Below are 12,141 nucleotides of genomic sequence, written 5' to 3' on the forward strand. Positions count from 1 at the left end.
CTTTTATTGGCTTTCTTTAATATTACCTATCTTTTTTAATATTACCTTTAATGACAGAAAATGTCATTTCTGTCATTTCTGACTATAGTATTTTTTCTAATTAAACTCTTATACTTTCTTGTGCTTTGTTAACTACCTCTGTTATCATTTTTTTTAACTCATTAAACATCCTCATCACAGTGTCACTAAGAAACTGTCTGAGAATTGACTGGTGAGGTTCATGTCTTCAGTTAAATATACATATATATAAAATATTTAATTATGGATAACTAATTATATATAGTTATTTACAGTTATAATAAATATATTTTAATAATATATTTATAACATATATAATGTATTTATAATAGACACATATTTATATAATATATAATATATAATATATTTATAATAGATTTACAATATTTATAAATAGATTTATTTTGCTCATTGACCTTGGTGGGCTTTTACATGTTTTCCACCTTGGTTTTCTAGTATTCTTGTTGTGCTGTGGGGTGCCCTGGATTTTTAACCTCCTAATTGCTCTGACATGAAACTCAGTAATTCTTTTCTTAAGGCTCAGAATTCCCTACCCCATCATGGTTTTCTGCCTTACATTCTGCTCCTCAGTTCTGCTCTGGGAGTCTCATCTCCATAAGTTCTCTTGAATATATCTCTGATCTTGGCAAGGGCAATATGTTTTATCAATATGTTTTGTATCCCCATCACCTTTGTATTATTTATTTATTTATTTATTTATTTATATATTGGGGTTTGGTCCACACCTGGTGATGTTCAAAATTCATATCCGGGTACTGTGCTTAGTAATTACTCTTGGAAGGACTCAGGGGATCATACGGGGTTATGGGGATCAAACACAGGTCATCTGTGTACATCTACTTGCTGCATTACTTTTTCAATCCCATCCTTTTTATTTTTTCAAAATATGTTTTATAGGTATATAAACTTAAATTAACATTATCAGTAATTCTGTATTAATGAATTTTAAATTTTACATGTAATAGATAAATCCTACAAATGTGAAATTTAGTAGAATGAAGATAGTTAAGAAATTAATTGATTAATTGATTGATTTTGGGTTTGGGACCACATCTGTCAGTGCTTAGGGCTCACGCCTTTCTCTTCACTTGGTAAACACTCCTGGAATGACTCTAGGAACCATATAGAATTACACGTTCAAATGCAGGTTGCCTACGTGAAAGGAAGTGCCCTACCCACTATACTATCTTACTGCCTTCAGAACTAAAAAATTTTAGGGGAAAACTTAAGTAAGGCTACAAAAGTATAAAGGTGTGTTTTATCTTAAGAAAGGAAATATTGGCTTTATGATAGAAAATACCACAGACACTGCTTAAATATCTTCACTAATAAGTAAAAGGTTATAATAAAAACTTCTATGAACATAAAACAAAACACCTGATTATACATAGAACACTCAATATAAATAAAATGTAAATATTTCATTAAAAACACAAAATTTCTATCAAGATAGAAGCAAACAACCCTTTCTTAATCTAAGAGAGGACAACCATAAGCACCATGAGTGAATGTGGTACTTAGTGCCAAGTGCTGAGACATTTGTCTTATCTATTAAAGAAGCTCCTTTAATGCTTCTTGCAAAGCTGATTTCAAGGTTATGAATTCCATGAGTTGTTGCCTGTCCCTGAAGTTCTGTTTCAGTCCTTTAAATCTGAATAACAGTCTAGTTGGACAGAGTATTTTGGGTTACATGTTCATTTCATTGAGTTGTTGCACTATATCCCCCCATTCTCTCTGGCCAGTGTGTCTTATTCACTAAATCTGCAGTAAATCTTTAGGACTTTCTATTGTATGTTTCTTTTTTATCTTGTTGCTTTGAATTTTCTGCCTCTATCTTTGGTTTCTGCCATTCCAAGAATAATGTATCTTGGAGTTTTTCTATTTGTGTCTGCTTTCTCTGGTACCTTTAGACCCTTTGAGTTTAGGTGCCTACACTCCTCAACTCTGGGAGATTCTTATCTATGATTTTGTTAACTATTGGTTCTTCAGCAGATTCTTCTTTCTGTTCTTCAGGGACTCCACTGATTTTTATATTGTTCTTCTTGAACTAATCCCATACTTATCTAGTGTGATATCCATTGATTTTCAGACTCATTTCTCTCTTCTGCTGTTTTCTAAAGGTTTCTTCCATCTCATCTTGGAGCTCCACAATCTTTTTTGTTAGCTTTTTCTCTCTTTCTTCTCAGACCTTCTATTGAGATTTCATCGCTTATATTCTTCATTTCTATCACTTTTCGTGTGTGTGTTTTAGGGACACAACCAGCTGTGCTCAAGGCTTACTTTTGAATCTGTGCCCAGGGTTCATTTTTGGCAGACTTGGGGAATCATGAGGTCCCAGAGATTAAAACTGCGTTGCCATCTTCAAGACAACCACCTTACCAGTATACTATCATTAGCTCCCATTTCAGTCATTTATGATCATGGTTTTCTGATTTCAGTTCTCATACTTTCTGGTGACTTGCTGAGTACCTGTTAAATGTTTCTTTGAGCGTATTAAACATCCTCACCACAGTCCACTAAAATCATTCTCTGAGGATTTATAGAGATGATTGTTCTTGGTTGAGCCTTCGATATTACTATTACCATTCGCTGAACTTGGTGTGATTCTATATGTCTTCCTCAGTGCATTTTCAATGTTCTTGCTATGCTAAGAGTGAATCTTTGTAGTTAGTGCCTGGGAGTCTACAGGATTAGGCTGGGAGTTCTTTTCCTTTCCTGTCCATCTTTACTTAGTGACAGGAAGTATAACTGTGAGCAGTGTGAAATATGATGAGTAGATCTGTCAGATGGAAGCTGAGTTTATTTACTGACAGGTTGGGTGTGGAGGCTGCTGAGACCTAGCCAGGAGGGAGAGCGAAATTTATCCACCTATGGTTCCGATAAAGTCTGGTGATAACAGCTGGGAGATTATTCCTTCCAGCAGAGATGGGAGAACAAACAGAAATCCAGGAGTTTTGTAGTTGGACCCATTTATATGGCTTCATGACCCTTATGAATCCAAATAGTTGCTGATGTTTTTGAAAATTAATATTTTAACTTTTAGAATCTGTGGCAAGTTACAAGCTATTCATGTGGAGGCTGTAAACCAGAAGGTTGGATATTATTTGAAAACAGATTGTTCTCATAATTATTTAAAATATTCCCTCCTGTGAGCTTCTTTGCCCAATTAATTTGTGTTGTTTGTTAATAAAACAGTTTTAACCACAGTACATCTCTGATTAAAATGTCAAAGATTTTAAGTGATTCAATTGTTTTATCTGCTGCTGGTGCTGTTGTGTATGTCAAATTACAGATTGGACTTTTATTTCACTCACAAGTTAATTCTCTATTCTAGTTAGCATTACTAGAATATCACAAAAGGGTATTTTAAAAATATTCTACAAACTTTATTCTTTTCATCTACAAAATGAAGTAATGAAATCTTATCTAATTAACTCAAAGGACTATTGGAGAAGTGAAATGATGCAATTACAGTGGACTTTAAGTGGATATGGGAACAGCTTAAATATCAAACTTCTTTGAAATGTCTCTAATGTGCTATATATATCACATGACTGTATGTAGTCTGATACGATTACCATATTACCACATTGCACTGTAGTTAATTAGGTTATTTAATCTTTGAATTTATAAATGACAGAAAAAATGAATTATTATTAGCAGTAAATTGTTTCTTATAAAACAGCTGGTGTTGTAACTGGTACATATTACTGATTCAATGAAAGCCTATTGAAGATTTTCATAACAGGTGATATTTGAGTTGGGTATTGAATTTTAAGTTATAGAAAAAGTAAGGATGACAGGTATACATAATGGGTATGAGAATGGGGACTGAAACGATAGTATACCAAGTAGGGTGCTTACCTTGCACACTGCCAATTAAGGTTGATACCCAGCATTCCATGTGGTCCCTTGAATCCACCAGGAGTGTTTCCCTAAGCACAGAGCCAGCAGTAAATCCTGAAAACCACCAGGTGTGAACCACAAACAACACACACACACACACACACACACATACACACACACAAGAAACAAATAAAACCCCCATAATAATTAGGAGAGAATTAGATATGCTGTAGGAACAAACAAAATCAATATATTAGTGACTTATCATTAATTTAAAATGAAGTGAATTTTCCTCCCTGTCAGCACAAAGTTTGATAGTGATCCTAGCAACTTTCCAGGGCAGCTATCCCATGAACGTTCTCTCAATTTGTATGTTGGTTTTGAGTTCATGCTGCCTCTTCCACCAAGATATTTTTATAAGTCTGCTTTGTCAATTTTACTAGTATTCTTTCAGTTACTTAAATATTCTGAGCCCCTTCCTCCCCTAGGGCTCTGTGCTTTCAATTCTCTGTAGAATCCTCTACATGTTGATATATACATAGCTAATCTTTCCTATAATGCCTTAGGTCTTATTTTGTGAAACAACTCTTCAAAAAGATCACGCACACACATTAGCTCCACTTTACCTTATCGCTCGACATTATTGATTTTGTAGTATGTATTAAATTTTAATAATGTCATATACATTTATGCTTCAGTGTCTTACTCATTATTTCTCTTCAGCCTCTATATCACAAGAAATAAGCTAACCAGTAGAAACTTTACTGTTGTTCTCTCTGACTTTGTCCAAAAATCCAAAATATAGTGGCTGAAACATATTTAACTAATTTGGGGAAAGAGCAACCCTGACAGGGTGCATCCTGCGTCTGATCTGCTTTTGCTGCTGCTCCCGCTGGCCCGTCACTCAATTGTCTTTTGGTTTGGCCCACCGAGTCTCCTTGGAAGAGTGGGGTAGCCACCCCCGACACACACACTAGTTTGGGGGAGGCAATTCAGGCCTCCCATGATGCGCTCAGGACTCCAAAAGAACCTGCCGGTTCTTGGCTTCCAAATGGGAGCCAAGGGCCAGAAAGATAGCACAATGGGTAGGGCACTTACATGGATGGCGGCTACCCTAGTTGGATTCCTGGCACTCCATATGGTCCCCTGAACAAAGCCAGGCAGAATCCCTGAGCACAGAGGCTAGAGTAAGCCCTGAGCACAGTCAAATGTGAACCAAAAGACAATAAAAAATCACCAGAGCCTGGGGCTGGAGTGATAGCACAGTGGTAGGGGGTTTGCCTTGCACGTGTCTGAGCCGGGTTCAATTCCCAGCATCCCATATGATCCCCAGAGCACCTCCAGGAGTAATTTCTGAGTGCATGAGTAACCCCTGTGCATCGCCGGGTGTGACCCAGAAAACAAACACACAGACAAAAAAATCACCGGAGCCCATGACGCACCACTAAGACAGCCATCTATGCCTTTATGCCTGGTCAACCCAGAAGGTTTCACCATACACCCCCAAGCAAGTCGATCCCTGGAAATGTTCTTGCTTAATTATACAAGGCATGTGCTGTGCTTGAACCACGCCGAAATCTAATTTTTTAAAAAAATAATTAATTACTCATAATAGCAAGAAGATATACTAGAGAGGATTATTTTTTTCTATCAATATCTACATATTAATATTTATTCTTTATTAGCCAGCTGGTCTCTGGTACTACTGTTTAAGTGTGCACAAATTTGCCATTATAACTCAAAAGCATCCAAGATAGTATGCTCTGCCAGGAGTAATTCCTGAATGCAGAGCGAGGAGTAACCCCTAATAATTGCGTGGTGTGCCCCCTCCCCCAAAAAATACACACAAACATATACGTGTGTGTGTGTGTGTGTGTGTGTGTGTGTGTGTGTGTGTGTATTCTGGATACCTGGACTCAAGTCCTGGTTTTCCTACCAATTTTTCAAACCTCAGATTATTCTATATATGGGACCAGAGCAATAACACAGTGGATAGGGAATTTGTCTTGCACATGGCGAGCCTAGCTTTGATGCTTGAAACCCCTATAGTCTTCCCCAGGCCACCAGCAGTGATCTCTAAGTACAGATGCAGGAGTTAGCCCTGAGTACTGTGGTTATGGCCTACTCCTCTTGCACCCCCAAAGAAAACAATTTTCTATAGAATCAGAACAATATTAGAATACAAGATGCCTAAGAATCTAGCTTTCACAAAGAGTAGTTAATATAGTGTCCGGCGTATAGTAAAACAAATTCACTACTAAATTATTCATATTATATTTATAAAAGAAAATAAATATGAAGGTGTCACTACAGTAAACTAAGTGACCAATTGATGACAATAGCAATAAAAATGGAGAAAAAGTTGAAATTAAAAAATCTGAGAATCGAAGTTGGTATATTTTGATGACTTAAACATGAGTTAAGATATAGGTGTCCTTGTTTCAACTGTTTCTTCAGCTTGAAATACCCTCCTTCACTTAGAAATGTCATTTGAAAATCATTTCTAATTATATACCTTTATGTTGTATTTCAAATCCTGAATCATTGATTATTTTTAGATAACCAAAACATGAATCTGGGACTCTTCATTTTTGTTCTCTACAGTACTTAGCTGTTTACACATTTATCTTCCTCATTGCATTATAAAACCTTCAAAGAGAGAGATCGTTTTGTTGTTATTACCCCTTTCATTGGTTTTATCATTGTATTCTCCATTATCCTTGGCATTCTGATTTGTATGTATTTCAAACTTTTTTATGGAATGATTGAATCAGGCAATGATTGAAAATTTTTTTTTATTTTGAAATACAGAAGTTCAACTTCCACTTGCTAAAATACCCACCAATAAAACATCCACAGAACAAATATCGTGGATCATAAACAATGGTTTGGTACTTTGGTGTTCCCCCCCACCAACATCTGCTTGCAGTGATTTAGCATCATTTTGGCTGCTGACATGTCCCACTTCACTGGGACATGTCTCTCTCCATACCCCATACCCCAGCCGACAAGAACTCCATCGCCTGCCTTAAGTGAGACTTGGAACCATAAAAATAGTATGAAGATTCCCTCCCGTGTAGGATAATTAATGGGAACAAAATGTCTTGGATGAAATATTACTGGCAAAATGAGGTATGACCAGATGTTGTGTAATGCAAGACCCACCATAAAGCGATGAAGAACTCTATTCTGAGTCAGACTTGTCCCCTCCTAAGTGTTTATTTTTTAAAAATCAAGTGGGAAAAAATTTTGATGTCTTTTTAAAGACTGAATTTAAGAAAAGCAGTGGAATTTTTTCCTGCGACTGTTTTCAAAGATTAGACTATTGCAGCCAGATCACTGTAAAAAAAAGTTGTTTTGATTTTATTTTTTCTTAGAGAAAGTTTTTCTAATGTAGTAATACTGCTATTTATTCAACCACTGATTAAGCTGACTGAAGAGGAATGGACTCCACATTACCTTAATTCAAATTTTTTTATTGAATATCCATAAGATAGACCATTACAAAGTTGTTCATAATAGGGGTTTAGTCATCTAATTATCCAAAACTCATCCCTCCACCAGTGTACATTTTCCACCACCAGTGCCCCTCGTTTCTCTCCCTCCATTCCCCAACACCCTACCCTTCACCCCCAGCCTGCCTCTGTGACAGAGACTTTTCTTCTTTCTCTCTCTCTTTTCCTTTTGTGCATTATTGTTTGCAATACAGTCATCATGCTTATTCAGGATGTTCAGTATTTTTATCGGGAAGGTAAGGCTGGCGTAGCTTTTTAACTGGGTGGCAGCCATGGGGTATGAACATGACTGTCGAGGCTTTCAGAAGTACCGGGAGGTGGAGAAAAGTAGCCCTTCCTGAGCCCAAGAATGCCTGGGGATTTCAGTCACAAAATCTTCATATCTGAATTTTCAACAGATTATATATCTGTGAGGTCCATCCTGAGACGATGAAGTCTTGCTGAGGGAATGGCAGTGATTTTGGATTGTGAAAGCAAGGACTCTGCTTGGGCAGGCACCAGTGTGATCCAACCCCCTCTTATTTACCCTGATCTGTTCAGCCTTGTGTGGGTCCAAGACTAACTTTGGCTTTTGATCCCTTTCAAGATTTATTTATAGGTTCTGAAGCAAAACCAGTGGAAGTTCTAACATGGTGGCACTGGAGTTGGTTCATGGTGGTGACTGCTGGTACTTCCAGGAATATAGGGAAGTGGGGGTGGGGGGGAGGTAGCCCATCCCAACCGCAAAAAAATCCAGGAAATTTCAGTCACAAAGCCCACATCTCTTAATTTTCAACAGGTTACTATCTTAGTGAAGTCCGTCCTGAAATGGTAGAATCTGGCCAGGGGCATAGCAGCAATTTTGGATCGTGGGAACAAGCAGCTGCCAGTGGCTCTGCTTAGGCAGGTACTAGGCTGGCCCACTCCCTCTGATTTACCCTGGTCTGTTCAGCCTTGTGCAGGTCTGAGATTAACTTTGACTTTTGGTCTCTGTCAAGATTTATTTATAGGTAGCTGAAGCAATGCTGACCAATGAGCTTCTATAGCTGATCTGTGGGTGATTTGTGGGAATGGCTGCCACATACCCAACTTTTGGGTTTTTAATTCCTTGGGAAACTTGGTCCCGAGTTGTTGAGGCCTGGTCAGAGGCACAGCAGACATTTGGGGATATCAGGAAGTCTGAAGGCACCATCAGGCTGTTGATGCACTTACCCCATGGGTATAGGTTGATCTGTTGGTGGTACCATAACCCCAGAGAGAGAAATTTTGAGAAGGAGATTATGTGAATAAAACTTTATCATACAGTTTTAGAATAGTTAAAAAATAAATGTTTTAAATATTTGAAAATTTCCAACCCAAAAGATGAAAACAAATATTTTCTCCTAATATTAAAAATCAAACTTAGCAACTGTAAACATTTTTATATTACTCCTTTTTATTAGTTTGTACGGTGCTATTTCCAATGGAGGGTTTTGATTAAATATTATAGCTGTTTGTGAATTTTCATCCATAAATTGTATTAACTTCTAGCCTCCCATCTCTGAGGCTAATTTATGAATCTTTAGTGTGTTATCAAGAAAAATTCTATTTTAATATTAATACAAAAAGATACCAAGGCTAGAGAGATAGTACAGTATGTAGGATTACTTGTAGAGATAGTACAGCAGGTAGGATTACATGTAGTCCACCCAGATTCCATCCTTGATACCTCATGTGGTCCCCTGAGCTCTGCCAGGAGTAATTCCTGAAAGCAAAGCTAGGTGCACTACTGGGTATGTCTAAACAAAATGAAGCAAAATCTTCCTATCTGGATTTCTAAAATCTACTTTAAAAACAAAATAGATATTGTGCATATTTTAAGCTAACCCCACTTTGATCCCCACACCACATATGGTCTCTTGAATACATCTAGAATTGATCTCTGAGCACAGTGCCCCATGAATGATCTCTGAGCACTGCTGAGTGTAGTCCTACTCCTGAAACAAAAATAAACAACCTGAAAAGAAAACCTGTTTTGCAACTTGGACAGTGACAAGGATTCTAGGAAGTAGAAGTCAGTAAGGAGAGAAACAAATCTTCCTAATATTTTTAAATTGCTAACAACAATCTATCATGGGTTATATGAATTATTTCTAATATTTATTGCAAAAATCAGGATAAAGCTAACATATATGAAAACATTACCTCTTCTGAGTTTATTGACTTTAGGATGAAGGGAGATCATAGAATTACAAAATTAAAAATAGAACTTCTGGGCTGGAGTGATGGTTCAGTGGGTAGGGTGTTTGCCTTGCAAGTGGCCAACCTGGGTTCTATTCCCAGCATCTTGACTGGTCCCCCAGCACTGCTAGGAGTAATTATAACCCCTGAGCATCGCCAGTTGTGACCCAAAAAGAAATATACAGAATATACGCATAAGAAATATACTTACAAGGGATTATATGACCGTGCTAAATAAAAAACTAGTATTGTAGTATGATGCTCTCAAGAAGTATCAGGAGAAATTTAGGAAATGAGGCAGAAGTAGAGTCCCATTGTTCTTGATTCTACCTGATATTTAAGGGAGCAAGAAATTTTATCTCTCTCTTAGAGATACAAAGAGATGAAGAAAACAGGGAATCAATGAGCAACCATGTAAAGGGTGATTATGATTAAGAATATTAGACTATGGTTTAGACAGCAGACCTTAGTGATATTATCCTCACGTTAACAAAAATCACAAGCTACATCTCAAAAGACATAGAAGTTATTTCACAACATAGCCCAGCGAATGACAAAAGACTTCAAGGACCTGAGCCTCCTTATCCTCCTTCCTTTCTTTATGCAGCCAGTGCCATCTTGGATATGAACACATATGAGAGCATAAAACATAGCATTTGTGCCCAGCAGGCAACTGAGATATTAATATCTGTCATGTTTAATGTAAATTATTTCCTTTCTAGTGTGGATGAGCCCTATGAAGATGTTATTTATATTGGTTATAGGAAATAAATACTGTGCCTTCTGTTTGCATATTGAAGTGTGATTAAATTAACTATGCTATATGCATATGAGATATATGCATGCAATTTTCAAAATTGAAGACATGTTGTATATTCAACATTATGCCAATGTTTCACATGCACATTTTGTACCTAGCAATTATATATGGTCACCAAAACATCAATATCATTTGAATATCTGCATTACATGTAATCGTGTAGAATGTCTTGATTTTTAGTCGTCCAAAATCTCTAGATTATATTTATGTTTTTACAAAATAAAAACACTATATTATGTATATAAATATTTTCTCCATCGTTGATTTCTTTATTAATGATATAATCCTATGAAAAAATAGGAATAACTCCTCAGTCAAATGCCATGAATATATTAATAGCTCATGAATATGTTGCCAAATTGCTTCAAGAAAGCTTAACATTTTATATTCCTAGTATTAGAGTTCTAAGGTACTCATATTCAAACTCTGCCAAAATAATACTTTATATATCCATTGTATTTTTCTATAATTGACAAATCTCAGGCATTAATAAATACTGGGCTGGAGTGATAGCACAGCAGGTTGGGCATTTGCCTTGCACGCAGCCAACATGGCCAACTCAAGTTTGATTCCTCTGCCCCTCTTGGAGAGCCCAGCAAGCTATAGAGAGTATCTCGCCTGCACGGCAAAGCCTGGCAAGCTACCTGTGACGTATTCAATATGCCAAACACAGAAACAAGTCTCACAATGTTACGAGGCCCGTTCGAGCAAATCGATGACAACAGGAGGATAGTGACAGTGACAGTGATAATAAATACTGAAACCAAATTAGGTCATTGCTGTTCTAATATACGTATTTTATGAGAAAAAATCTCTATATTTTTTCTTTAATAAAGATTTTCTTTTTTTCCCACATTTACATTAATTCTGACATTTTGTGGTACTCTTTCCTGAATTTTTCTTCTGATAGTCATTCCCATTGTTGAGTTTTTGCTAAGATGAAAGTTAGCATCTCTTCTCATCTCTTTTCAACATCTCTTTCAACAAATTCAAGTCTTCTTGGGGGTGGATTTTATTCTTTTTAGTAGCATTTTCTGTTATCATTATACAATGAGGTGATGTTGTAAAATGAATTTACATTTAGAAAATCTGATATGAATCTTGCCAAATGTGTGATTTGGGACAAAACTTCTCTTTCCTGTGTATCAGTTAAATCACGTGACATGTATATTGATAGATGCTATATAACATGCATTCATATATCTGAAAATTATCTCTTTAATGTGTAATAGGTGAAACTTCTCTCATGATACAGTGATAGATGGTTTTTCAAATGACATCAAATATGCATGTAATAAACCTTGCATGTCATATACAAATAATGTTTAGTAATTGTTAGATAATTTAAAAAATGAAGGAATTGGTATAATATCTAAGAAACTATGCATGTGATATAGAAAGTTATATACCATGCATATTTATACATCATGGGAGTGTTTATTAAAGCCATCACCAAGGCATGTCCCTGTTTTTGCTTTCCATTGGCAAAGATATGTGTACTTTGGTATAGCTCCCATAAACTTTCTCATGGTGAAACTTCCAAGTTTGTTTTTCAGTTGGCTTGTGATTTCACTACAAGCAAAAGAGAAAAGTTAACTGAGAGAGATCCAACCTCTGACTGCCTTCGTTAACACTGTGTGCTGACTACTTAGGCTGACCAGTAACAGAAATTTTGTCAATTCAGCTGAGAATCCCCTAGGATATCTATTTCCAGGCATAGCT

Source organism: Sorex fumeus, unplaced genomic scaffold, assembly GCF_029834395.1.
Source record: "Sorex fumeus unplaced genomic scaffold, SorFum_2.1 ptg000128l, whole genome shotgun sequence".
Classification (NCBI taxonomy): domain Eukaryota; kingdom Metazoa; phylum Chordata; class Mammalia; order Eulipotyphla; family Soricidae; genus Sorex; species Sorex fumeus.